The following is a 27330-nucleotide window of genomic DNA, read 5'->3' on the forward strand; positions in this document are numbered from 1 at the left end:
CTTTCTCTGCTCCTTCCATGCTCTCTCTCTGTCAAAGTAAATAATTGAACTAAAAAAAAGAATTTGTGATAATCTGGATCCAACCTAAGCCTGGTTGGGGTCCAGGTGACAAAGTGTAGCCAAGGGGTTGGAAACGGTTGTACTTTCTGTGACTGGAATCAATATTGCTCAGTAGTCCATGATCTTGGAATTAATAGAGGCTTTTCAGGGGAGGTTGGGGGTGGCAGTCTTGTTTGGAGTGCTGGGATACTTCTTTTGGAATTGATTTTCTGTCCAAACATACATTTTAATTTAGATTGTAGTTTTTGTTGGCAGTGGGTTCCAGGAGAGTTTTTCTGGAAATTGTCAGGGAGGGAACTAAAGCCCACCCAAACCATCTGTTGACACCACCTTGCTTGTCATGGTCTTCACATGAACACAGATGGTTCAATGGTAGCAGGTAGTCTCTTAAAAGCAACTTCAGGGAAGTGGACATTGTGGTCACTCATACATGGATATAAGAGCAGGATAGAAGCAATATGGTCGATACTGGGATAGGGTGAGCTCTTAGCATTGGAGATTCAGAACTGAACTTGGCATAACTATGAATGTGAATCTGTTGATAATGCCTGGTAACATTGGAAGTATTATATAAATGTTATCTCCTCTTTCTAGATTCCTCAGAACGATTATGAACATATGCTGGTTATTGAATACTGGCCTATAATGCAGAACTGCCCTTGTAGAGTACAGAGATATGTAGAGTATTTTGTCTTACTCTAAATGGGCCCAAACTGAATGAGGAGATTCAATTTGGAATTCCATTGGTTTTTTGCAAGAGCTCAACCTCACAGTTCTTGGTTTTTCATTTGCTTCTTGAATTATTTGTGTTCATTCCATATTTCACTGAGGTCAATGAGTTTGTCTTATTGATCTTTGTGTATCTACCAGTGTCTATCACAAAGCTGTTCATGTAGCAGATACTCAATAAATGTTACGTAACAATTTATAAAGATGACTGTGATCTCAGATTGTTAGTAGCCTTATTCCTCAGAGCAGGACCCTGTTTCTGTGGTTCTGCACTTCTCTGATTCATGACAGATAGTCCCAGTGCGATTCAATGTTTCTTATGCTCCCCAAACCCCCCTACTCACCCCAACCAAATCAACCCTTACAGATAGGCCTGGAACTTTACTCTTGATTTTGATGCAGACTCTCAGAATTTTGATAACAGGTTTTGTGTTTTACCACTCTCCATCTCAGGAGAGATTAGCCATTCTGCCCATGGAAATTTTTCCTACAGAATTGCTTTCAGTTCACCCTTGCTTACTCTATACCACAGAACCTACTATTTATGATAAACCCAGAGGGAGAAAGTAGTGTGGACAGATGTACAAATGTAGGAAAATTTAGGACCATCTCTAGAGAATGGTAAGTCAATATGGCTGGTGGCAAAAATACAGGAAGGGAGTCTGAGAATTGAAGTTTAGCAAGTTAAATGGGCTTGGAATATGCAAGTTTGGGTTATGATATAGATAATTAGAAGTCATTTAAAAAAGATAAGGAGTGATCTGAGTGAAAATATTCTTCACCTACAGTAAATGCAACTAATTAAATTTATTCAGTTAATAAAGTAAACATTGTGTTGTTGAAATAAGAAGAGAAGGTATTTAAATAGAAAGATCTTGTAGTGAAAGTAGTTACTACTTCTGGGACATGAGCAATTTAAAACTGGGGATGTTTTCTTAGATCGAAATATAATGGTTAAAAAATACACATAGTTGAAAGTATTCTGTCCAGGGTAACCCAACTAAAGTTCTTCAGAAGACTTAGGCATTTGAGCATCTCCCTTTCTCTACTCTGATTTTCCCTTTCCCCAAATCCCAGGAGACTATATCGTGTTCCTTAACACAAAATTTAGAAAGCGGCCTCCCCTGGTTAAAGTCTATTACATCTCCCAGTAATGATGCTTCAATTCCTTTGAGCCATACCCTAAACTGGAAACTTATAAAAACTCCTCATTTTCTCTATGGTGTTAAACTGTAATTCCCTGAGAATATTGCTAGATGACAACCCTCAAGTCTCGTTCTCTAATCTTAACAATGATGGCTGATGTACTTTCTCCAGCATTTGACCACATCTCTCTATTCTTTGATTTGTGTTCTGTGTTATAGAAAGCTAAACGATAAATGCACTTTAACTGACAGAAACCAGAATTAGCATTTTTTTGTTCACAGGTTTCCTTTTCACGAAATATTTGTTTACAAGATGAAGTGGCAATAGAGTCTAGTATTAACAAGGAAAACCAAGGGCTCCTAACTTCTTGCATTTCTCCTTTTGGCATTAAGCACAGAATCCAAGAAAGGAGAATTTGAGGAGGAGGGTGTTAAGAAAGGGTGGGGGCAGTGCCAGGGAGAGCTCCATATAAGACACATAATAGCTAAGCTCTAAAATCACTCACTTTAGCAGTATGAATTTGAATGTATTTTGAAAGCATTAAAAATATGGAGGAAGATCTTATATAGCTTATTTGGGCTTAAGCTGTTTTCTTAATTAAAACTAGCTAAATGATTAGTTTACACTCATGGACGTTGGCCAGAAGGTTCACACTAGCTGCTTCCACACAATTATAGCTGTCCTCTTTAGCACTTTCTGGATGTTCAGGTTTCATTTTTCTTTCTCTGTCAAAATTTATATTCTTGGTTTTTCTTTGGAAAATCAGTGACTGGAATACAAGAGCAGAATATTTGATTGCACTGGGTAGTGTCCCCATAATATCATTCTTAGTCTTTGAGAAGCAACAACTTATTCAAATACAATGTTGTCAGATTAGCATAATCAGGGTTGAGATGGCTCATGAAATACAGGTGGAGATAAAGCATCATAATCAGCTGTGGGTCTGTTCTTTTCCACCTGTGACTGTAAGTCAAATGGTTTCCCTGATGAAAGAAAATTAGCAAAGGTTTTCAGGGACAAAGTTGAGGTAGTTGAACATTTGGGGAAAAAGTTGTTTCCTGGAGAATGTTATCATAAAGGTGAAATAAGTCAAAATGAAATATCTTTTTTGAGGCTCTTAGGAGAACAAATGTAATCAGTTGCTTTAAAAATAGGACTGGGGGTCTTTGTGTTTCTGTATCACTTTAGTGATGAAGCTCTGATTAGACATAAAAATATCCTCCCAAGACTTTCTATTATAATTCCCTAAGCAGATATTCAAAGCCACACAACCAGGCCTCAAACTGGTTTCAAAGACAAAACTGATGAATTGACATAGCATGAATTGATTATGGTATTTTCTTTGTAGTTATACATTTAACGAAAACATTATCTGGTAACCAAAAGGTAAGATGGTAATGAACAGAAAGAACTTCAACTTTTCTTGCTGGTCACCTCAGAAGCTTAGGCTTTTAATAGGAAATGAAACAAATATCAAAGTTTGTAAATAATCTGACTAACACAAGCTCTAAGCCTCAGTGAGGCAATTGATAATATGACATTAAGAGTACTTAATTTAAAAAGGAGACCTAAGCATATATAGATTGCTTTTCTAATCTTGGATTTTATCTTTGGCCAGCGTAAGGTAATATAGTAATACTAATAATGATCACTTGTTGAATGCTTACTATGTGCCAGTCACTTACATGAATTAATCCTTTCCACAACTGTTTGTGGGAGGTTTCATGACCATTTTCACTTTAAAAATGAGGGACAAATGCTAATGTTCACAAATCTTAAATACCTTGTTCAGGTCAACATTTAGCCATTTGAGGAACTGGTGTTCAAATTCAAGTCTCTCTGATTCTAGGTTTCCTTTGTTGTTGTTGGTGGTGGTGTTGTTGTGTGTGTGTGTGTGCTTTACAAGATGTTGTGTAGAGTGAATATTGCAAGGAATAGAAGTTCACAGAAGGATTTCCCACTATTTTGTGCTTCCCTAGTGGTATCCTTGGGTAAACTCAAGTCTCACCTTGTAGGGTACGTCATGTCAGGATTTTACCTTTTGAAATTAATAGATTTCAAGGCACATGAACAGATGACCCCTGATTTATCTGAGAAGGGTGGAAAAGTAAACAAATATGTATTGAACATGTACTATGTGCCAGGTTGATAGGCACAGTACCTCTTTCAATCCTCGTGATGGTCCATTTTGCAGAGGAGAAACAAGGTTCAGAAAAACTAGGGGACTTGCCCAGGTTCACCTACTAAGTTGTTGAAGAGTTGAGATTTGAACTCAAGGCTGTCTGATTCCAGCTCCCACTTTCTCTCCACTACTGCACACTGCTCGAGGCCCCACAATGCACAACTTCCTTTGTGGCAGTGTCTGTTCTCTATGTTCCTGATGGAACTATTAGGATAGGTTAGAGAATGGAAAGCTACTTTAATTCTTCTGAGAGCCCCCAAATTCAAGGTATTATGCAAATTACTAACATAGAGGTCAAATGGATCACACGGAACAAATGATGTATTGTCTCAAGGAGTATGCTTAAAATGGAGAAATTGATCCGAGGAAACATTACACGTTTTCCACAGTGGAGTTCAGCTATTTTCTTTAGTCAGATGTTTTAGTGCAGACATTTTGCAGCTGTGAAAATGAATTTATGTGTTTTCAAAAATCCAAGGCAATAATAAGAAACATTTTTAAAAATACTGAGCTGTTCATGGGTTGGGCATCAACCAATCAAGGGTAAAGAGAAATAGATACATTAGAAACAGGTTTTTTTTTCTTTCTTTCCTCTGGGGCTTGATTAAAGGAAAGCAGTTTAAATTTGCCCTTGCATGTTTCAAGTCTCCTATGGATGAGGCACCTTGGGTGAGCTAGCAGCTCTGGGAATTGGACAGAAATAACAAGTAGGTATTAATTTACGTGGAACTTGAGGCTCTAAAGTGGGCAGCTGTGTCTGATGTAAGATCTTGTCTCAGGAGAGCTTCTGGGCAGGTGTTCTCCCATGTGAGATTAGACCCATGTCTTACCGAGCACTCGAGGAAAGGACTAGCTGGGGTTTACCCTGGGAGGGGGAGGGGGAGAGGGAGAGGGAGAGAAGGAGGCACAGAATCCGAAGCAAGCTCTAGGCTCTGAGCTATCAGCACAGAGCCGGATGTGGGGCTTGAACTCAGGAATCACAAGATCGTGATTTGAGCCAAAGTTGGATGCTTAACTGACTAAACCACCCAGGTGCCCCATCTGACATGTCACTTTCTAAGTGGAGGCCCTGAATACAGTCTACCATTATTGATTTGTAGTTATCTATAGGACATTTTTTTTTTCAAAACAGAAGTTGGTACAGAGGGAAACTATGAGAGAAAACCTGAAATAAATTATACACAGTTGCTGAATCTTAAATCCAAATATTATTATTTTCATTTTCAACGGAACTGAGAGATGAAATAATTTTTTTTATTATACCCTAGTGGACTGGTTTGAACCTGTAACTGATTCATTAGACTGGAACTAGATTAGAACATCAAAATATCTTCTAAATCACACATGAGTCACTGAATCTTCAGTTAGAGTCCCTGGTACCAAGGGCTTGTTCACTATCAGAACTAAAATTCACATTAATAGTCTTCCCCTGCCGTGTATCTATCTGTGTGGGGACATAGATGGTATTAGATGACTTGGTAGCAGAATGTAGAATGGGGAGAGAGAATAGCTACTAAATCAGTGTTTCAAACATTTTCTTTTGGCTATAAATTTCCTTCCTCCTTTCCTTCCTTCTTCCAAAACTGACTCTGAAAGTCAGAATGGGTCAGATAAAGGTGATCCTATGCTGTTTGAAGCAAGCCCTGAGGCCCCAAACCCAGGCAGATAGATGATTCCTGATGCTCCTCTAAGGAATAACAGCACACCATGGAACATGGTTTGAAAAGCCCTGCACTAAATGATATTGTGCGGAATTTGGGTTCTTTGGCTTCAACCATTTGGCACAGGGGATTCCTACAGTTCTATGTTGACATCTCTCCAGAAGGCTAATCCCGCTTCCAGTTGTTAATGATCCATTGTTCACTTAGAGTCCTTACTGGCATTCCAAACTTGACGTGTTTATGCTGAACCAATTCTATGTTCCTCTTATATTGACTGTGTTAACATGGCCACCATTCTTCCAGTTAACCAGGCTTATAACTCATTAATTCATTAGTTAATTCATTAATTTATTTCTTCTCCTGTGCAACCAAGAAAGAACCCTCTACCTTGTTATGAGACAATGAAAGCACTCTTGGGGTCAGGCTTGGTCTGTGATGCTGTACTCTGATTTGAAGTGAGCTGTGGGGTCAATAAGGGGTGCTTGGAAAAGGAGGTACCAGCAGGTGCCTCAGAGGATGATACAGAGCAAAGCCAAAGCAGTGGTTGGAGAGGTTTTTAGGAATCAGAGCAAGGCCAGGGTTCAGACCTGTGTCAACCCAGGAAAGCATTGGCCATGGTGATTGGTTTAACCGTGTATTTGATGATTCTCACTTGGGTTGTTATTAAAGCACTGCATGGCCTCATACAGAGGGCTAGGTTCTTCTTCTGGCCCTACCGTTTATTAGCTGTATGGCCTTGAGCAAAGAGCTTCCTGAGATTCAACATTCTCAAAAGTAAAATGGGAATAAAAGTTCCCTCCCTGCCTTTGAGTTTGTGGTTAGAATTAAACAAAATAGTGAAATATGCATCATAAGGTTTAAAGTACTCTGCAGACGGGGTGCTGTTAGGTGGTATGCTCTCTGATCTCAACCTTTCATTTGTTTGTTCATTCACATATTTACCAAATGCCCCCTGTGTCTAGGTGCTATGCTAGACATGAGGCAAGATAGTAAACACAACCTCTTATCCTTATGGACAGATTCTGCTCTACACAATAGATGAGGAGGCACATTTTAAACAAATTATCATACAACTAATAAGAGTTTTCAGATGTATGACATTTACTATGTGCCAGTCTTGTTCTAAGCCTTTAACTTATTTAATCCTCCTAACAACTTTATGAGAGAGGCAATAATGTCATCCCATTTTACAGATGGGGAAAATTGAGGTCAAGAGATTAAACAACTCTAGGGGTCTCCCAGGTATTAAGTGCTAGAGCCAAGAAAAGAACTACTCAGTCCAGCTCTAAATTCTATGTATCCCCCATATGTGAGCTGGTCCATCTGGTTGGTGAGAGCAGTCACTTCCAAATTCCACAATACACTACTTCTCTGATCTTCAGTTCCTTTAGCAGAAAAATAGTGGAGAGTACTAATACCTTCTTCATGGGGTTATTTTGAGGTTAATAATTGTAAAGGAATTAACACAGTAACTGACATCACAAATGCACAATGTTAGATTTTAAATGTTAGCTTTTAGCTGTTAACTCTGATAAGTGCAACGGAGAAAAAATGCAGGCTGGTGCAGGGAGTAAGATAGGAAGAACTCGTCTTGGCTGGGAGAGGAGGAGAGGCCAGTATCCCTGGAAGAAATATTTAAGCTGAGACCCAAAGTCTCAGAGGAAAAGTGTTGGAAGGAGAAGGGTGGAGGGTGCTGCTGTGGAAGGACCCTGGGCAAGAAGGCTGTCAGCAACTTCCGGGAACAGAGAGGTGGTCAGTGAGGCTGAAGGAGATGGAGTAAGAGAACCAGGGCTGGAAGTTAGCCCGGAGGGGTGGGAGGGAGAACTTCTCCCTCTGTTCCTCGGGTGTCATTCCCACTGCCATCATGCTAATCTGAGCCCTATTTTCTCAGGCCTAAATTATTTGATGACTTTGTAATTAATCTTCCTGTCTGTACTTCCTGTCTTGCACCTCCCATTCAGTGAGCATATACACGAGGCAGATGAAGGTCCTAAAGCATTCCTTTGATCATGGAACTGCTCTACCACAAAGCCTGCAAAGATTTTGCCATTGCCTGTTATGTTCGTCACTGCCTGTCCCAGATTCCTTCACCAAGCACGCGGCGACATCCACCTGTCGTGGGCCGTCTCTCTCTCAGCTGCCTTTCACCTGCCCAAACTCTTAGCAACCTTGCCTTCCTCTTTCCTGCTTGGAACGTATCTCTCTTGCTCCTTTGATTTTCCCATCTTGACCCGTGTTAAGTCCCCTCTATTTTTAGGACTGTAGCAAATGTTCTCTTTCCCATGAAACCATCCTACACTGTGCCAGCCAGAAGTTATGTCCTTGTCTTTGAGACGCCATGGCATTTTGGTTGTATTTCCTGGATATAATTTTCCTCTAAAAATATTCACAGAAAAAAATTGCTTTTTTTTAAAAATTAAAAAACCCACATGTAGAAAAGTCAAAAAGTCATCCCTAATGCCATCACCCAGTCTAACTGTTGTTAGATTTTGCCATATTTTTTCTAGTTGCACATGTGGAAGTCGAGAACTTAATTCCTACATGTTTTTTATTATACTCTCATATCCATAAAAATTCTTTCAAAATGTTATTTTAAGGGCTGCATAATATTCCAGGGTAGGAATATACTATATAATATATGTAGCCATTCCCTGCTGGGAACTTCAGTTTCTTTATCCAGGAAAAGAATGCCTGGGGTGCCTGGGTGGCACAGTCATTTAGGCGTCCTACTCTTGCTGCTCAGGTTCTTATCTCATGGTTTGGGAGATTGAGCCCCACATTGGGCTCTGCATCGACAGTGTGGAGCCTATATGGGATTCTCTCTCTCTCTCTCTCTCTCTCTCTCTCTCTCCTCACTTGCTCTCTCAAAATAAATAAATTAAAAAAATAAAAAAGAATGCCCATTTCCTAGGGTCATAGTAAAGATGAACTGAGATGTATATTAACGCTCTCTCAACAATAGGACTTGTTAGGATGCTCAATCAAAGGCATTGTTCCTTTTATTTTGCCAGAAAAATTTCCCATGATTCATCTGCTCCCAGCTGAGGAAAAGAGTTTGTAGTATGGATGGAGGGAGGGAGTGTTCCCATAAAGGGGCTTCTCTCTGCCCCTGAGAGAAATCCTAGCTCTGCCTATCAGAAACAAAAGGCTTCCATTTCCCCTACAAGAAAACCATTTTTAGACTCAGTAAAAATTATCCAGGAAATGCACATTGGCAGTTTTAGCAATTTGTTGGACCAAGGAAGGAGCATGGAAGATTTAGTAAAAGTTTAGTCTGAAAAGGATAGCAATTAAATTTGCTTCTGTTTTCTGTGGCCCTTATTTCTGTATATAATTGTAGATTCTAGACGTCAGGCCTTTCTAGCTTAACTGTTGCAAGCAGAAATACCTTTGGGCCTAGTTGTTTGATACTCTAGAAAGTCTTTAGAATAAAGTGTCTTAGGGGTGGCCTTAATTCATCTTGTTACTCCGAACCTGATTGCAAGTCCAAGAGTAATTCTGTCCCTTTTGATGTTTAGAGTATGGAAATCTTTGGAAATTCCACTTGGCAGCCATCTCTTACTAGTTAGATATTCCTTACTTTGAGTGCTTCTTAGTTTTCTAGTCCCTTGGTCACAACTAAGCAGGCTGCATGAGGATACTTGTGTTCTCTGCATTTCAATATTCATATGATTCCCTTTTATCCTTAGAGGAAATGAGCAGTTTCATATCTTAAGTATTTCTGTAATCCCTGTAGTGGATGGGGGATAGTGTATGAAGCCCTCAAATCTTGTTCTCCTTCCTCACTAGACTGCAAACTCTTTGAAGCCAGAGGCCATGTAATGCTCTACCCTGTATCCTCAGAACCTAAACTGTGTCTAATAAAATGTAGCTTCACAGTAAGCATTAGCTGGAGAATTAATGATGACTATTGCTTCCTCCTCTTATTAGTGAACTTTCTAGGACATAGGCTTTAAGATCTAACAGAGCCAGGTTTTAATGCCAGCTCCATCTGTCATTGGCTGTGTGCTCCTGGACAAGTCATTTATCTTCCCTTGACCCAACTTCTCATCCAAACAGTGGGGAAAATAGTTTTCATCTTGCCATAGGACTAAAAGAGACAATATGCGTAAGATGGCTTGCCACTTAGTACCCTCACAGTCAAAGGAACTTCCTTTCCTTTAGGAGACATCCCAATTTAAATTTCATTTTAAATTCTCTTTACCTCTCTTCTCTCTGAGATGAAATTCAGAAGAGAGCAAAATATGCAAGGGAAAGGCTATAAAAAGAAGTAGGAAGATTGGAAAATGGCAAGGACATTGAGATTTTTCCAATGTTTTTTTTTTTTCTGATTTTTATTTTAGTAACTTTAATTTTACAAAAATATGTTCTTGTTTGTCAGTCAGAAAGCTTATCTTCTCTTAACCTCCCTCCTTCTCCCTTGTGAGTCATAAGTGAGAAGGAGGCATGAACAGAGTGACAGAAAGTGTCAAGCTCTCCATACTTGTCTCCTGAATGCAAGAATGAGGCTCCTTAGACCTATCCTGGTAGCTGTGTACTTGGTCTGTCTTTTTCTTGAAACTACATAAGGTCAGAGAAGAATTTGGGAGGGTGGCTCAGTGCACAGCTGTGGCCATATAGGTTATGAGGATAAAATAATGTAATTCATGTAAAGAAAACTTTAGCAGGGTATCTGAAACATGTCGACCCTAAAATAACAGCAATATTTATGATGATGAATGATGATGGCTAGAAAGAAAGTCACACAAAGACAAGTGAAAAAAACTATTATTTTTGCTAATTTTTAAAAACTAATTTATTGAGGCATATTTGATGTGTAAAAGTTGTATTCGTTTTTAAATATTTATTTTTTTGAGAGGGAGAGTGGGGGGTGGGGGGTGGGCAGAGAGCCAGGGAGAGAGAATGCCAAGCAGGACCCATGCTATCAGCACAGAGTCCGATGTGGGGCTTGAACCCACGAACTATGAGATCATGACCTGAGCTGAAATCAAGAGCTGGATGCTTAACCAACTGAACCACCCAGACACCCCAAAATTATTTGCATTTAATGTATACAACTTGAGTTCAGGGTGATTTCTTTTTAAATGTGGAAAAGTAAGAATTTGAACTTGTGGAAACATAATTTCATACTGGTTAAATTTTTTTCTTTTTGATTACGTATTAACTCTAGGAAATAAAACTAAATATACTTTTAAAAATACCATTGATAGGGGCACCTGGGTGGCTCAGTTGGTTAAGTGGTCGACTTTGACTCAGGTCACTATCTTACAGTTTATGAGTTTGAGCCCCGCATTAGGCTCTGTGCTGACAACTCAGAGCCTGGAGCCTGCTTCAGGTTCTGTGTGTGTGTCTCTCTCTTTGCCCCCAACCCCTACTGTCACTCTGTCTCTCAAAAAAAATGAATAAACGTTAAAGAAATTTTTAAAAATGCCATCTATAAAATGAGTGTAATTTTATTAAAATCTATGTCTCATGTGTTCTATTGGGATACATTGAAATGTATACCAATATTTCATATAAAAACATCAAGGATGATGTTTTCTTAATGTCAAGGATGATTCTTCTTGGTAATCGGTTTTCTCTTTGGTTACTTTAAAACTTGTACTCTTGTATTTTTTGGAAGCATTTAACTTTAAAAAATGGTGCTAGCATTTCTTTAGAAGAACAAAATGACTTTTAAAAACTAACACAATTAGTAGCAAAAATTCTAATATCCTAGTAATAGCTTATTCTGCATAATGGGAATTTGGATAATTGTTACATCCTGAAAGGAACATAGAAACAAATAACACACATACATAAAGTAACCTTAAAGAGAGCCAGGATCTAAGCAAACAGAACAAATAAAATATACTTGCCTCCCCTGCCCTATGCCACATTCCCCCAGTGAGATGCATTGGGTGTCTGTCTGGTTCTAAAATCTCTTTAGGGAAAAAAATGGAATTATTTCACTGGTCATCCATTGTGGCCTTGCCTAGGGAAGAAGAAATGGCTTGGAAGATAAGATATCTAGGTCCCATTTTCCATTTTCACAAGTGGTTTGGTATGAATTTGTAGGCATATCCTGAAAGCTTACTCTCTTTGAGTTTTTCCATCTGTGAAATGGGAACTAGAAAACCAATCCTACATATATTTTAGGACTATTTTAACACCATAATAACAGGTCATTTGAGTATTTCAACTTGCACACAGGTCCTGACAGGTCAAATGACATTTATCAACCTGCAAGTGAAATTGTAAAGCCTATACATTGTTGTTCATTTTCCTTCTTGGGTTAAAAATCTTCTGGAAGTTCAGTTTTTTTCCCCCAAAGCATTTATGCTATTTGTTGTCTTCCTTTAGAAGTTTGAATTTAATTTCCTTATCTTCTCTATTTTGCTCTTACCTCCCTCTGAGCTCTAAGTCCCATGACTATCTATAATTTTATTTCTCTGCTGTGTGTATTTTCATGTTTGTTTCAAGTGATTCATAATACGGACCTATATTTTTGAGCTTTCCTACCCACTTTGTGTTCCCTGGGTCTCCTACCATATCCATATTAAAATGTTATTTTTAAAAAATGTTTTATTTATTTCTGAAGGAGGGAGAGAGATAGCATGAGCAGGGGAGGGTCAGAGAGAGAGGGAGATACAGAATGTGAAACAGGCTCCAGGCTCTGAGCTGGGTGTCCACACAGAGCCTGACACAGGGCTCGAACCCACGAACCGAGAGACATGACCTGAGCTGAAGTTGGACGCTTAACCGACTGAGCCACCCAGGTGCCCCTTAAAAATGTTATTTACAGGAGAACCCTAGAACTACCACAGAAATACCATTCCTGCAAGCTGAGTAGGAAAATAGGTCCTAGGCACATTGATTGACCCTTTCATTAAAGCTTTTAAAGAAAATCTGGTTTTAAAAAACTGTGTTAACAAGATACTAGAGCACAGAAGGAACTTTCTTAGGTTAGATATTCACTCAGTTGTCTTCAGAAATTATGAATGATTTCTTTGTCTTCAGTATTTGCTGATAAACCAGTTAGCCAAAGCTGAAACCTGTGAACACACACATTTTCTGCATGAACTTTGAAGGACTAATGTGAACTGAAGTGATAATCACATTTACATTTATTCTCTGCCTTGGCGATCCCATATATAAATTCTCAACTGTAATAAAATACCTTCATTGCTGAGAATGAGAAATGCATGGCTCTTATTTTAGTCCTGAAGTTTGGACACTTTAAGCACAAGTATCTAGCAGGTTCTTGTAACCAGAAGTTTGAAGAGGTTCAAAGGTATTTTAAAAACATAAACATTGGGTTTAAGCAGGCAGTAACCTACACAATCTGCCATCTTTCCTGTCTTGATTTCATTTGTCTTATCTACTTCCCCTCAGTGGATCATACATTTCATATTCTTTACAATTCAAAGATCTGTCTTCTTTGGAGATGTATCCCATTTGCCATTATGTTGTCATTTTCCTCACACCTGACTCACCCTTGAGTTTCTGTGCTCAACAGTATTGGTCTTAAATCTGACTCTGGGTCTGGTCCTAGAAAGCTACTTAACAGTGGGCAAGGTGTTAAATCTTTTAGGGGCTCTTTTTATAGGCAAGTAAACAAATAGGTTGAGTTTGATCATGTCTAAGCTTTTGTCAACCTAGGATTCTATTGGTCATAAGCTATTCTATTAGAGTCCTCAGAATCATGTGTCCTGTTTCCAGCATTTGTAGGAAAGCCAGCACCTTCGATAGCATCTAATCAAATTGAGTAATTTTATGTACTTGGAGACTGATAGATTAAATTATTTGTTTTGTGACAAATAAGTTAGACGCCAACAGGGTAGATTTTGAGCTTTTTCATATAAGGCAAGTGACTTCAAAATAAATATCATCAGTCACTAACAAATCAAAGGAATGGTTGTTCCTTACATTTTAGCTTGCTAAAAAATCCATAAAACATTTAAAATCATATTCTAGTGTTTGAACTAAAACAATAGGGTAAACTTAGGTTATGAAGAGAAGGTAATATGGAGTTCAGACACTCCAAAGTGCTGGCCATACACTCTAAAAGATTCATGGTTCTGGTTTACGCTGTGTCTCCCCAGGTTTAATGGCCTCTCTCAGCCTGCTTCTGTGTTGGATGTTAATTCAGTTAGCCTGTCTGTGGCATAGTCTTCTGTATTTGGAAGGCAGCTATGCTAAACACTATACCACCAATGCGGTCTTCTGTATTTGGGAATGAATTTCATAATTTCCCTTGATCATATCTGACTTCACCTGTCTCATCCTCATGCTACTCTCTCTCACACACTCTAGTCGCTTGTCCACCGTATGGTTTAATTTTTGGTGGAGGCGCTTATGCTAAGCAAGGAACAGCACTCCCATTGGCTGGCCCCAGAAGGGGGAGACTGTTGGGCAGGAATGGCAGGGAGGAGGGGATGCTACGGATATGGTGAGAGGAAAAGAGCCAGAAACCCAGGATGCCCTGGGGGGAGAGAATGGAGCAAAGCTGTAGTTGCTGGGTTAGCCTGCTGGGCATCTTCAGAAAAAGGCTTGCCACGGTCACCTTGGGATGGCTCTGGGTCTCCTCGGTGTGAGAACTCTTGTTCTCAGGCTTTGAACTGTATAGCAGGCACTCTTCCTTTCAGACCAGTATCTGTGCAACGTCAGTTTCATTTGCCAGCCTCTGAGTTTGTTTGGCCATAGGTGTGACATTTTCAACTGTCTCTGTACATAGGATTAAGGTGTTTAAACCTGCAGTAGAATTTCCAATCCACAGTAGGATTCCCACTGCACAGAATACGCTATCCTCATGTTGATACTATTTCCAGTTCTTTCTCTCATCATTCACCGAAAGCACCCTCCCCAAGGTCACCACACTTCCTTGTTTCGAAAGCCAGTGGATGCAGTGATCCGCTCTTGTTTCCCCTCTCCGCATTTGTAGATCTCTCCCTCCTGGAAATGCTCTGTATTTGGTGCATTTCTTGGGCAGTTCTGGTTGCCTCTCTCTGACCATTTTGGTCTTATTTTTTTTGGCTTTCTTTTTGCTTGTTCCTCAAGTTACCATTTTAATTTCTTTCAGTATTTTGTTCTTGGGATTTTCTTTTTATCTACATGCTCTCTCTGGGCCGTATTTACAGCTTCAATCTCTACCTTTGTGCTTATGCTGTACCTTCCCAGGACCTTAGCCTTTGTCTCCAGCCTATTTTGCGACTTCTTTTAGCTCTTGAACAACATACATTTGACCACCTACTTTACAAACCTTTGCTACAACATCCACCCAGTTTTTACTTTCTACTTCGGTAACTCGTTAGCAACACTCTCAAGACCCACATGCCATTTTCTGCCCTAAATCTGCTCCTCTGTTTTCCCTGGCTCGGGAAGTACATGATCTTCCTGCTCCATGTTCTCAACACCTTGCTCCCCTTGATAAGCAGTTCGTCACTGAGAACTGGCAGTTCCACAGGTTCTGTACCTGCTCATCCCCACTCCTGCCACTGGCCCAGGCTGCGATCATTTCTTACCGTAAGAGTGACTTTCTAGGACTGTGCCAATCGCCAGCTCCACTATATTTTATATACTACCTGTTCTCAGAATGTGGTTCCCAGACCAGCTGCATCCGCATCACCAGAGAGCTTGGTGGAGCTGCAAATTCTCCGGAGCTAAAACATCAGAAACTCTGGGGGCGGGTCCAGCTGTCTGTGCTTTAACAACCCCTCCAGGTGGCTGTGGTGCTCACTGAAGTGTGAGAACTTCACCAGCCTCCTTGCCTGATTGACTTCGTGACCATCCTACTGAACTGCTTACCCACCGTGTCAGCCTCTCTCCTGCCACAGGCCTTTGTATATGGTGCATCCTCTTCCTGAAACCTACTTCTCTTTACCTGGCCGAGTCCTCCTTATCTCTCAGGTTCCGCTTAGATGCCACTTCCAGCAGAGCTCTATTAGGGGCTTGGCCTAAATGTCCAGTAGCCCTCTGTGGCAACCTCTAGTTTTCATTGGCCCCTTTATTGGAATTGCTGATCACTTGCCTGTCACACCCTCTAGAAACTCCCTGAGGATTCGGACCACGTTTGTTCTAGTCACAAAAGCTCTCTGAGCAACCAGGGCCATTCCAGGTACATAGGGGGGGGATGCACAAAAAAGAGTTTTGGACAAGTGATTCTGGTCTGAACCCTGTATCTCTGTGGCTTCACGCTGCCCCATAGTTATAGGTGGTATCTACTCCAGATTGTCCATCTTTTCAGACTCCCCGAACCTGCACTCTACTCTGTGTTCCAGGCCTCTGCCGTATCAGCCAAGGCACTGGAGCTGGTGAACAGGGTGTTATCCTCAATGCAGCCTTCTTCACATCCTCCTCCCTCCAACTACATCAAAACAGTCAGTAGCCGGTTGAGAAAAAAAATATGCAGCACCCTGTTATTAATTATAGAGACATCTAATAATTCAGTCTGGCAGAAACCCTTCAAGTCAGCCAGTCTCTCCTCCATTCTTTGCCAAGGCTACTCAAGGTGGGCAGGCAATTACTGACCAGATATTTGCATAATAGCTTTCCCTTTGTTGCCTTTGTTCTTATCTGGCCCCAGTGATTGCCTGAGAGTGCCACTGTTTCCTCTCCACTTCTTCTGATAGGCACCTTCCCTAGCGATGTGTAAAATTTAGGTAACTTGCTTTACAAAGCACAGTGCGGAAGTTACTGGTGGTGCTATCAATTTTAGAATAACAGAGGAGGAGACAAGGCCCCCAGGCAAAATAGAATGAGGACACTTTCTGTATATTTTCTTCACTCTGACTTAAAATGAGGGTCTACTGAGAAGAGGCTAGGAAAATAATGCAGTTTTTCACCTTTCTATAATTTATAGTAGCTTTCCTTCTGAGTCAGGTGTGGACAGGGACGTTCACTGACCCCAAGCTTATGCTATCCAAGGAATTTTGTGTTACTTTAACACAACCCAGAACCTCAAACCCTCCAACCCCAATAGGGCCACAATCATTGAGTAGCTGGGGATGGGGAGACCCAGAGATCTTGACACAATCACTTTTTTCACCTTTCTTACCGATTCCTGCTTCTGCCTCTAGAGGGGCATTTCTGCCCTGTGGTCTGCTCGCGCGCGCTCTCTCTCTCTCTAGCAGTGGATTCCTCCCCAATTAACTTTTCTAAATAAATTCATATGCAGAAGTCTCTTTTATAAAATAGACAAAGTTGCTTTTTATAAGGGTGTATATATTTCACTTACTAAAAGTCAATGTATTCCTCAAAAAATTAAAAATAGAAATACCATATGATCTAGTAATCTTACTTCTAGAGCACGTATCTTAAAGAACTGAGCGCAGGGTCCTGAAGAGAGATTTGCGCACCCTGGTTGAGAGCAGCAGTATTCATAGTAGCCAAGAGGTGGAAGCAAGCCAAATGTTTGTCAATAGATGAATAGAGAAACAAAATGTGGAATGACCTAGAATGGAATATTATTCATCCTTTAAAAGGGAGGAAATTCTAACACATACTACAATATGGAGAGGACATTATGTCAAGTGAAGTAAGCTAGTCACAAGAAGAAAAATACTTATGATACTACTAACATCAGGTATCTATAGTAGTCAAATTCATGGAAACAAAAGAATGATGGCAACTAGGAGCTGGGGGTAGTGGGTTATAGGGAGTTACTGTTTAATGGGAGCGGAGTTTCAATTGCAAAATGAATAACTTCTGAGATCAGTTGTGAACAGTGAGAATATACTTAGCACTACTGGACTGTAGCTTTAAAAGTGGTTAAGGTGGTAATTTCCATTGTATGTGTATTTTGCCACAATTTTTGAAAAAGTAAATGCGTAAGAAAAGTCAGCATATTAGAGTAAGTTTGAGAAACACAGATATTTGAAATCTGGGGTCTTGCATGGCCACTCATTCTTAATATTCAGTGTATGTTCTGTTCTGATTGTATGCTATTAAAAAAAAAATACTGTCACCTGGTGACTCTCCCTACCCACCTTGTAAAACAACTTGCCTTGTAATTCTGGGTTATTTACTAATAAACGATCTCAGGAGAATATGGAATTAAATTTGAAACATAAATTCACCCACTGTTGTGTTTAAATTTGATTTGTGTCATGTTGGAATTTTTGTCTGTTATTCTTTTAATAGTAATTAAACAAATGGTTTTTAAAATGAATTGAAAGCAAATGTTTTATAACCTTTGCAAAAACTCCATAAACCCTAGAGTTTTGGTGAACTGCAGTTTGAACACTACTGCTCCAAAAGAATGTTAGTTTTTGCCTAGTTTCCACCTCTCTCCAATTCTCTACACATCTGCTAGACTTATCTTTCTAGAACACAGAAGTGACCTTGACATTTCTCTGCTTAAACATTCTTGGCATAACTTTATCCCTGTAGTGTGGTGCTCAGCCCCAGCTGTACCTGGACAGCATTGAAAAATGCCACTTCAGGACCTTCCCCAAACCAAATAAATTGAATCTCTTAGGATGGGTCTGAGTATATTTTAGAAGCTCCTCAAGTGTGATGTGCAACCAGAATTTAGAACAACTGACTTGGAAGAAAGTGGATACGCTCCTTAACATTGCCTCACAAGACTCTGAGAATCTGATCTTTCCCCAATTATGCTTAACATGGCCCTGCGTGTCTTGGATCACATGAGGTTCCCTGGGCACATGCACACTCTAATCCCTTCTTCCTTTTTGGGCTGCTTGCTCTCTGTGACTCTAGCCTTTTCCATTCTAGGGGAAAAAAAGGGTCGGTTTTTTACCAGTAGATCTTGGTCAGAGGGGGGAAAGATGAGTCAGTGTCAAAATACCTTGTCCATAACCATGAAAATCACTCCACATGGCAGTCTGGAAAATGAAGGTGAGTGGCACATCATTCAAAATTATTTACGTGAGGGGCACCTGGGTGGCTCAGTCAGTTAAGCGTCCAATTTCGGCTCAGATCACGATCTTGGTCTTGTGGTTTGTGATTTCAAGCCCCGCATTGGGCCCTGTGCTGACAGCTCAGAGCCTGGAGCCTGCTTTGGATTCTGTGTCGCCCTCTCTCTCTGTTCCTCCCCTGCTCACACACTCTCTCTCTTTCTCTCTCAAAAAATAAAGATTTTTTTAAATTAAAAAAAAAAACCCTATTTATGTGAAGTTACTGACATGGTGGTATTTGAGTACTTCTAAGGTTCTGCTTCAGGAGTCTTAATGCATTTCCTGGTGAAGGCTGTGTTTGTTGTATCACTGCGTTAGTAATGGGAAAGACAATGTGACTTTGTCTCCACTTTCATGCTTTGCATTCCAATTGTATCCCAACTGAAATTTTTCCTTTGATTATTCTGTGGGCCTGGCTGTGCAAAGTCAGTGTTGTGCACGGTTCATGAGGAACGAAGCTGAGGAGAGGCAAGTGGCTTTCGGATGCCAGAACACTTATAAGTGAACTTTCCTTTTTCAGTACTGTGTCCTGTGGGTCATTTTCTCTGTCATAATGATATTGGAAAGAAACTTTAAACTGGACATTAATGGAATGGTTATTGTGCTTCACATTGTATATCTTTGTACCTATTAACATCATGATCAACATAACATTCCAAAGTGCTCTGCAATCATAATTGATTCAGCAAGGCAATGATTTCCAACTGGCTGAGGAGTTCTTTTATGATGTGATACAAATCCACTATGGGCAAGAGGCATAAGAATGTCAGCTTGTGACCTAAACTCTTCCCCATGATGCCTGTTTAGGGCAAGTAGCTTGAGACTGTGTGACTAACCCTGTTCCTTTATGAATACCAAGCGTCCACAGGATATCTGGCACTGTGTAGATATCTGGTACTGACTTCGCAGGCACACCTGTGAAGCCCCAGGCCTAGGTTGGAAACCCCACTGAGCCTCTCCTCTTCAGCCATAAGCCACATAGAAACCTCGATTTGAAGGAAACAATGGCATAGATGTGTTAACTGGAAGAGGTTCTCTTATAAATCACATCCTTTGATTTTGGTGCAGATTTATGGGAGCTGTTTGAGAAACAGATTTGGAGCCTGATACAAAATTGGATCTTTTGTCTTTTAGACACATAGAAGTCCTTTTCAATCTGGCTGTTGAAGGTATCAGATTCATTCCTGGACTCCAGTAGTTCTAACAAGGTGTTGACAGTCTTTAGGGTGGTGGCGACAGGGGGCAAAGGGAGAGAGGGTGGGAGAAGACCATGTAATATTTCCAGGGGTCTTGTAAGGGAGAAATGAGAAGCAGTTAACCTCATCAAGAGGGAAAAAACAGGGCATAATATAGCTTATGTCAGATGTTTTCTTCTGGAGAGTGGGACAGGGTCATGATGTGGGGAAGTGGTGGTGCAGAATTAAGGAAAGAGCATGGACTTTGGAGTCATACAGACTTAGGTTCATATCTCAGTTCTTCCAGTTATTATCAGCGGTGTGACCACTGGAGTTTGGTCATGTCATTCTGAGTTTGTTTCCTCATTTGTAATAGAAAGTGACTTTCTGGTTAGAATTATTGTATAGTTTAGTTAACATGGGAAAAGGCCAAGTGTGTAGCAAGTGTGAAATCAATGGACTTTGTTCTTATTCTGCACTGTTGTTGAGGAGAGGTTATTAAAATAGATCATGTGCAATTGGATGCAGGGGAGTATTGAGTAGAACTCAGAGATGTAGTTCACAAAGGGAAGGTGTCCAAGATGGAAGGCTAATAATGGAGTGATGTCAAATCTGAGTGGGGAGCAAATGTATGCCTCAACATTCGAGGGTACAAATCTAAGCACAAAGGTGGCTAGTTTGACAAGAGGGTGAGGTAGTTTAGTGGAAGGTGGGTACAGACACATTTTCAGGCACATTTTTCTTTTCCATAGTGCTGCTCTGGAAGGCCCAAGTTTCCATGCCTCAGGGTGTTTCTGGAGATTTAACCTAGATCGGAGACATTCATAGTGTTGCTGACTTGCTGGATGGCATCCAGTAAGGACCATTTATGTTTTTAGTTTTCAGGATAAGATGGAAAAGGATTCCTGCTTATCATCCTGTGGAAGTTTTATTGGCCCGCAGTTAAAGCTGGGGCAGACCTCAGGCTCCTCACGGAGGTAACAAGCAGAGTGGCATGGGTGCTTGTTGGACTACCAGGGTGGCCCGTTCATCCATCAATGCAAGTAAAGGACTTGACCTCTTTAGCCCTAGTTTCTTCAAATTTAAATAAGGGATAATAATGCCCACCAGCCTAGTTATGGGGATTTATGAGGTTCAAATTCAGAGATAATGTATGATAAGACTTGTAACTGTAAACTGGAAAAACTGATATAGATTATGAACTGTAAGCCATCATGTGAGGATATGAGAAGTTTTTAATACACCCAAACATGTCTTTTGGGTGTGATACCCATCTAAAACTCAACACCTCATCATATTTATACATTGATCTTTTTTTTTTTTGCAAACATAAGACCACTAAGGTGTAGAATTAGAAGACCCAGTAATTCCATATTCAAACAGATAATTGTATTCACTGTACTTACAATGAATAGTTTAATAAATAATTTCATTATTTGTATGTTCTTGGAAATGAGAATTGCCCACGAGCTTTCCATAAGAGAAAAAAATAAATGAAATCTTTTGAATGATACTGATATGAGACTTCAGTATTATTTACTTCATTCTGCAAGTTGGTATCTCAATCAGTATAATTAATTAATCATTCATCTCACTTGTAAAATTTTTAAAGGTTTTTTTTTTTTTTTTTTTTATTAGAAGGAGAGAGAGAGCGGGGAGAAGAGGGAGAAGGAGAGAGAGAATCTTAAGCAGGTTCCATGCCCAGGGCAGAGCCTAACTTGGAGCTTGATCTCACAACTATGAGATCAGGAACTGAGCCAAAATAAAAAAAAAATGGACACTTAGCTGACTGAGCCACCCAGGTGCCCTGCATCTCACTTTTTAAAGTGTTTTTGTTAACATTCCTCTTTTTTAGTTTTTAGTGTTTGTTTATTTTTGAGAGAGAGACAGAGTGTAACTGAGGCAGGGTCGGGGGGAGTGGCACAGATAGAGGGAGACACAGAATCAGAAGCTGGCTCCAGGCTCGGAGCCATCAGAACAGAGCCCAGTGTGGGGCTTGAACTCATGAGCTGTGAGATCATGACCTGAGCCAAAGTCAGATGCTCAACCAATGGAGCCACCCAGGCACACCAACGTTCTTCTTTTATATCTATACTCACTTACAAATAATGCCTATAGTTGACAACTTAGAAATTAATTACTCTAGATGCACCCTCTTCCTTAAAGTTTAGACTCCTATATCCCACCTCCTACAATACATCTCCACTTGAGTGTCTAATAGCCATCTCAAAATCAACATCTTAAGACTGCTACCATCCCCTGCAAATGTGCTCCTTCTGCTATATCTCAATAAATGACTACTCCATTCTTCCACTTGCTCTGATCTCATATTTGGAGGTCTTCCTTGATTTCATCTTTCTGTCACACTCCATAAGAATTTGTCAGCAAATCCTATTGGCTCTGGTTTCAAAATATATTCAGACTCTGGCTACTTTCCACTGTCTCCACTATTTCCAAACTAATTTCTTGCTCAGACAATTTCTTCCTAATTAACCTCTCTGCTTCTGTTCTTCTCATGCTTTCCTGCTTCCACAGACCATTCTCACCACAGCAGCCAAAGTGAGCTCTATGTTAAGTAGACAACACATCATGTGACTCCTTTGCTATGATCCTTTCGACTACATTCCATCTAACTTGAGTGTAGGGTCCTACATGATCTGCCCTATTTTCTGCCTCCCACTCTATCTCCTAATATGCTTTCCTTGTTCACTTTGCTCTTGTTTCAGTGGCCTCTCTGTTACTGATCAAACATTTCACACATATTGGGTATGTAAGGAAGGAGGGAGGAGGGCAACCCAGGAGAGAACAGCATCTTCAAAGTCTTGGTCCTCAAAGAACTTAGCATGATTGAAATTTCAATTCCCCTGTGAGTGAGCCTATATGGAGATATAGGCTTAGCCAGGTAATCTGTGTTTTCATATGCAGTGTCCAAGAGGTTAGACTTTTTCCCAATAGGTAATAGGTAGTCCATAAAGAGTTTTAGGCAGAAGAGTGATATAATCAGATGTGCATTGTAGGAATTTAGAGTGAAAGATGTATTGGAATAGGGCACCTGTGGGAAGTATATGGCAATGGCCCAGACAAGGAATGTGTTGTTTTTTTTTTAAATTTTTAAAAAAATATTTATTTTTGAGAGAGTGAGTGGCGAGCAGGGGAGGGGCAGAGAGGGCAGAGAGAGAAGGAAACACAGACCTGAAGCAAGTTACAGGCTCTGAGCTGTCAGCACAGAGCCCAACATGGGGCTCGAAGTCATGAACCATGAGATCATGACCTGAGCTTAAGTCAGATGCTTAACCCAGTGAGCCACCCACCCCCAGACAAGGGATGTTAGAGGCCCAATCTCTGGTAGGTACAAAATGATCAAAAGTATTTCAGGAAGTAGAACTTGACACACTACAGACATGAAATAACCATAAGTTAAAAAATAAGCCTTGTCTAAAAATCAATAGAAGTTTGTCATCAGTTGGTTTTTAGAGTAGCTATCAATCCAAAAACTTCAGATCAATGACTCAAAAAACTACTTAGAAATCAGTTTTGAGACCTTAACTTAATTCAACAAAAGAGCAGGTGTGAGTCATGTTATTTTCAAACTGTATTCTCTGGCTAGAGTCTATAGTATATTTAATTACAGGTTTCAAGACAAATCTCCTTTGATTGCGCCTCTAGGAGGAACTGAGTCAGGTGACAGGACTTTTTACTAGTTTGCTTATTTTATCAGATGCTTTTTTCATTTCTGCTACTTGTTCCCAGATGTATCATTTTCCATCTCACACATCATAAATATGTACATAAATATTTTAAAAGTTTCTGTTTTTCCAGGTTGAATATTTGCCATTTAGTGGATATTAGTTCTAACTGAAAAATACCTAAGGTAATAAACTGTTCTTGCCTTTAAGCTTAAGTTAACCCAAATAGCATTAGGAATAGCATGTCTGAGTTGGCAGAGACCTTAGAGATCATCTACAACACCCCCACCCCAGAGATACTGTTGTCCATATGTCATTTAAAAGAAAAAATGAAATTGAGTGGCAAGGAGACTTGCCAAATCCCATAACTGAGGTGGTCAATGATTTGGAACACAGGAATGAGGTTTTCTGAGGGCATATTATAGCAAAGGAGTCACACACACAAAATAAAAGGAACTTGGTATGCACTAGAAGGCCTGGAGAACATGCTAGCAATACAGGCCCTTCTTGCATGCAAGATTCTGATTCAATAGAAATCTTTGCTTTTCAAAAAGACCTCCCTGCCATGATGCTAATAAAGATGGTTTATGTGCTACAGTTTGAAAGTGACTTAAACAAAATACGTAGGCACAAACTTATACACCTTCTAGAATTGTGGTATTACCCAGATCCTAGACTGATTGATACTACTTAAATTCTGTACTAATATCTCTTGTTATGGAAAATACACATAGACCATCACAGTGCTCTTTGTGGCTGATGCGAACATAACATGATAATTGCAAATCCAGCTGTCCCTTTCCAGTAATTTGAGTATCAAGCTCACCTAATTTTGATGCGTTTCACATATGTGTCATTCCTTAAAAGAGTCTGAGATAAGCATTGAATAATGTCCATGTCCTCAATGAACCTGTGTCTTCGGGAACTAGATGTGATCCCTTCTTTGGGGGAAGCAGAAGCTGAGAAGTATTTATTACCTTTGTGTTCCACCTAGGACTCTTGGTTTTCCAGAGTCTGAAATAATGTGGTCAAACTGTGCCTTTGGAAATGCTTGTATGAGGACTGAAAGATCACACATTATGTAACTTGAACATGATCTATAGGTGCTGGTGTGATTGAGATAATTCAAAACTATGAATATTGCCAGTAAAAGCAATAAGGCCTCCCTCCACCCCCCATCTCCCCCAAAAAAGGCCTGTGGGAAACAATGTATACTACAGACCATAAGGAAGATGTACTCTTTTGGGTTCATATGAAATACACAAACTTGAACTGAGTTATTACAAGAAAAAAAAAGTGAATAGAACTGAAACACACTTTAGGAATCATTTACCCCGTTGATTTTACCCCCACCTGCAGAATTGTAGCTACCAGACTTTTTTTCCCCCAAAGTTTTATGTATAACTCCCAGACGTAAAAAGATAAAGGCAGAGCCTCTCTGAATGAAGCCAGGATGCAAGGAAAGGCTGGCCTGATCTTCCCAAGCTGCTGTCAGACTGGATATGCTACGTCAGAGCCCCAGGACTTCAACAGAAAAGCACTCTTTGAGTCCATGCCTTCTTTTTTTTGAGAGCAGTGACTGACCAAAGAAGTTAGGGATTTGCCCATAGCAGGAAGGGGTGGAGCCTGATTTTAACAACTCACCCACTGGCTTTGTACTCCTAAGAGGTGCTGACTAAGTGCTATTTTCTTCCCTGGGTTTCTTCAGGGAAATTGGGCTAAAGCAAGGAAGACTGGAGTACTCCCTCCCCACTAGAAAGGTCTCCCTGCCCACTAGAAGGCACAAGCTCCTTTTTTATGCATACCCTGAAGCTCCCTGGGTAGAGTTTATGGTTCTACAACAAGAATGAACTCTGGAAAAGGGACAAGCGGTAAAAACCTGGTCATCCTTGCAATTTGAAGACAAGGGTTGTAAAACATCACAGTCAGCTCTTCCTTTAGGCAGATCTGTACATATGTTGACCCCTCAAATGAATTTTTATTGATTTTAGCATTGCGTATTGATGGTATGTGGGTAGGTTTGAGAGTTTCCTCTGGCAGTTCTCAGGTGTGTTGGGACTGACTGGAAGAGAATGGGAATTCCTTTAAATGAAGACCCCTCAGAGGGGGGTTGTGAGACATTAGTTTCTTCTCCATTCTAGGATGTACCATGTTTTATAAGTATCCTCTACAAAATCCTGTAGCAATTTGCTGTCAGTCACTAAGGTTGTTTTCAGTGCTCATGCAGCATCACTCAAAATATAGAAATAAAATTAGTAGACATGCCTTTTTTTCTCTTCAATTAGAAACTAGGAAATCCCCTTCTTTAGGGGAAAAAGAGTGCACTAGTTCTGTTTCAAAACTGTAAGTGCAATATGATGTTAATTCTACAGTTGACCTTTGAACAACATGGGTATAAACTGCGCAGGTCCAGTTCTACATAGACTTTTTTTCAGTAAATACAGTACACTACTGTAAAAATATTTTCTCTCCTGATTTTCTTAACATTTAGCTTTCTTGTAGGAATACTGTATATATACACATAGGACATGCAAAGTATGTGTTGATTGCTTATGTTACTGGTAAGGCTTCTGATCAACAGTAGGCTATTAGTAGCTAGGTTTTTGGGGAATCAAAATTTATATGTGAATTTTCAACTGCATGGGGCCAACGGAGTTGGCACCCCTGACTCCTGAGTTGTTCAAGGGATAATTTGATTTTAAAAAGTGATTAAAGTATTAGATGAAAGTAGGATGGGTGAAGCATCGGAATTAGACTCTGCACACTATTTTAACCAGCTAACACTGTGTGACTCTGGGAAGCAACTCAACTACTCTGTGCCTTAATGTCAACTATAGATAGGAGATAATAATAGTGCCTTTTCTGTAGTGTTGTGAGGCTTAAAGTAACATATAAAGCGCTTGGTGAAGTGTCTGGCACATAGAAAATTCTCAGTAAATGATTAGCTGTTATTAGTTCTGAATAGTGGGTCAATGAGTGACTTTCTCCCTTAATTCTCCAAAAAAATTGTAATGCAATTATATGTTATGATATGACAGAAAATAAAATTACAAATACAAAAAGCAAAACGTGCCCATTCTTGAAAAATGGAAAAATTCGAAAGTTCCTTCCTTTCCCAAATTTAATGTCAACCAAACTGATGCTTAATTTTTAAATGTAAAGGTGTTTACGAAGGGGAGAAAAAAGGAATGGGGCAAATGGACAAGTAAAATTGTCCCACCCAATCTTCTGGAAAAGATTCCTTCTCCCTTATTTCCTCTCAACTGCCCCTTGGTCTCTATGACCTTTAAGTACCAAAGAAGAGAGAGAAGCAGGAAAGAAAGAATAATGAGAAAGGCGATGTGTACTTTTTGGTTGAACATTCTCAAGGTTTGAATCTAAGAGGACAGCATTTTAATCTCGAGCCAACCCTCCTCTCTCATTGTCACATTGCAGGCCAGTCACTTTTAGTGCATTGTTGCATTGTTGATAAGAAGCAGATCTGACTTGATGGCACCTCTTTCTAGGTTTAGATAAAAAGATCATTCAAAAGTTTCTAGCTCCTAATGAAAGTGTTCGGACTTTCTTTGGGTGTCTTGCTTTAGGGAATGGCCTGAGCCCAGGCTTTTACCTCACCGTGCCACTTCAATTGACCAGGATAATTTATAGAATGGCTACTCCAGGCCCAGGTTTTAAAACTGAATTGAAGGGGTCCCTTCCTTTCCAGGGAGCCTCACACAGTCCTTTCTCAAATGTGAATAGGTTCTGGTTGGGGTCTCTGAATGAAGGCTGAGTGCCCGGGGTGTGATGTGGCAG

This window comes from Crocuta crocuta, unplaced genomic scaffold (assembly GCF_008692635.1).
Source record: "Crocuta crocuta isolate KB4526 unplaced genomic scaffold, BGI_CrCroc_1.0 scaffold256, whole genome shotgun sequence".
In the NCBI taxonomy this organism is placed as follows: Eukaryota; Metazoa; Chordata; class Mammalia; order Carnivora; family Hyaenidae; genus Crocuta; species Crocuta crocuta.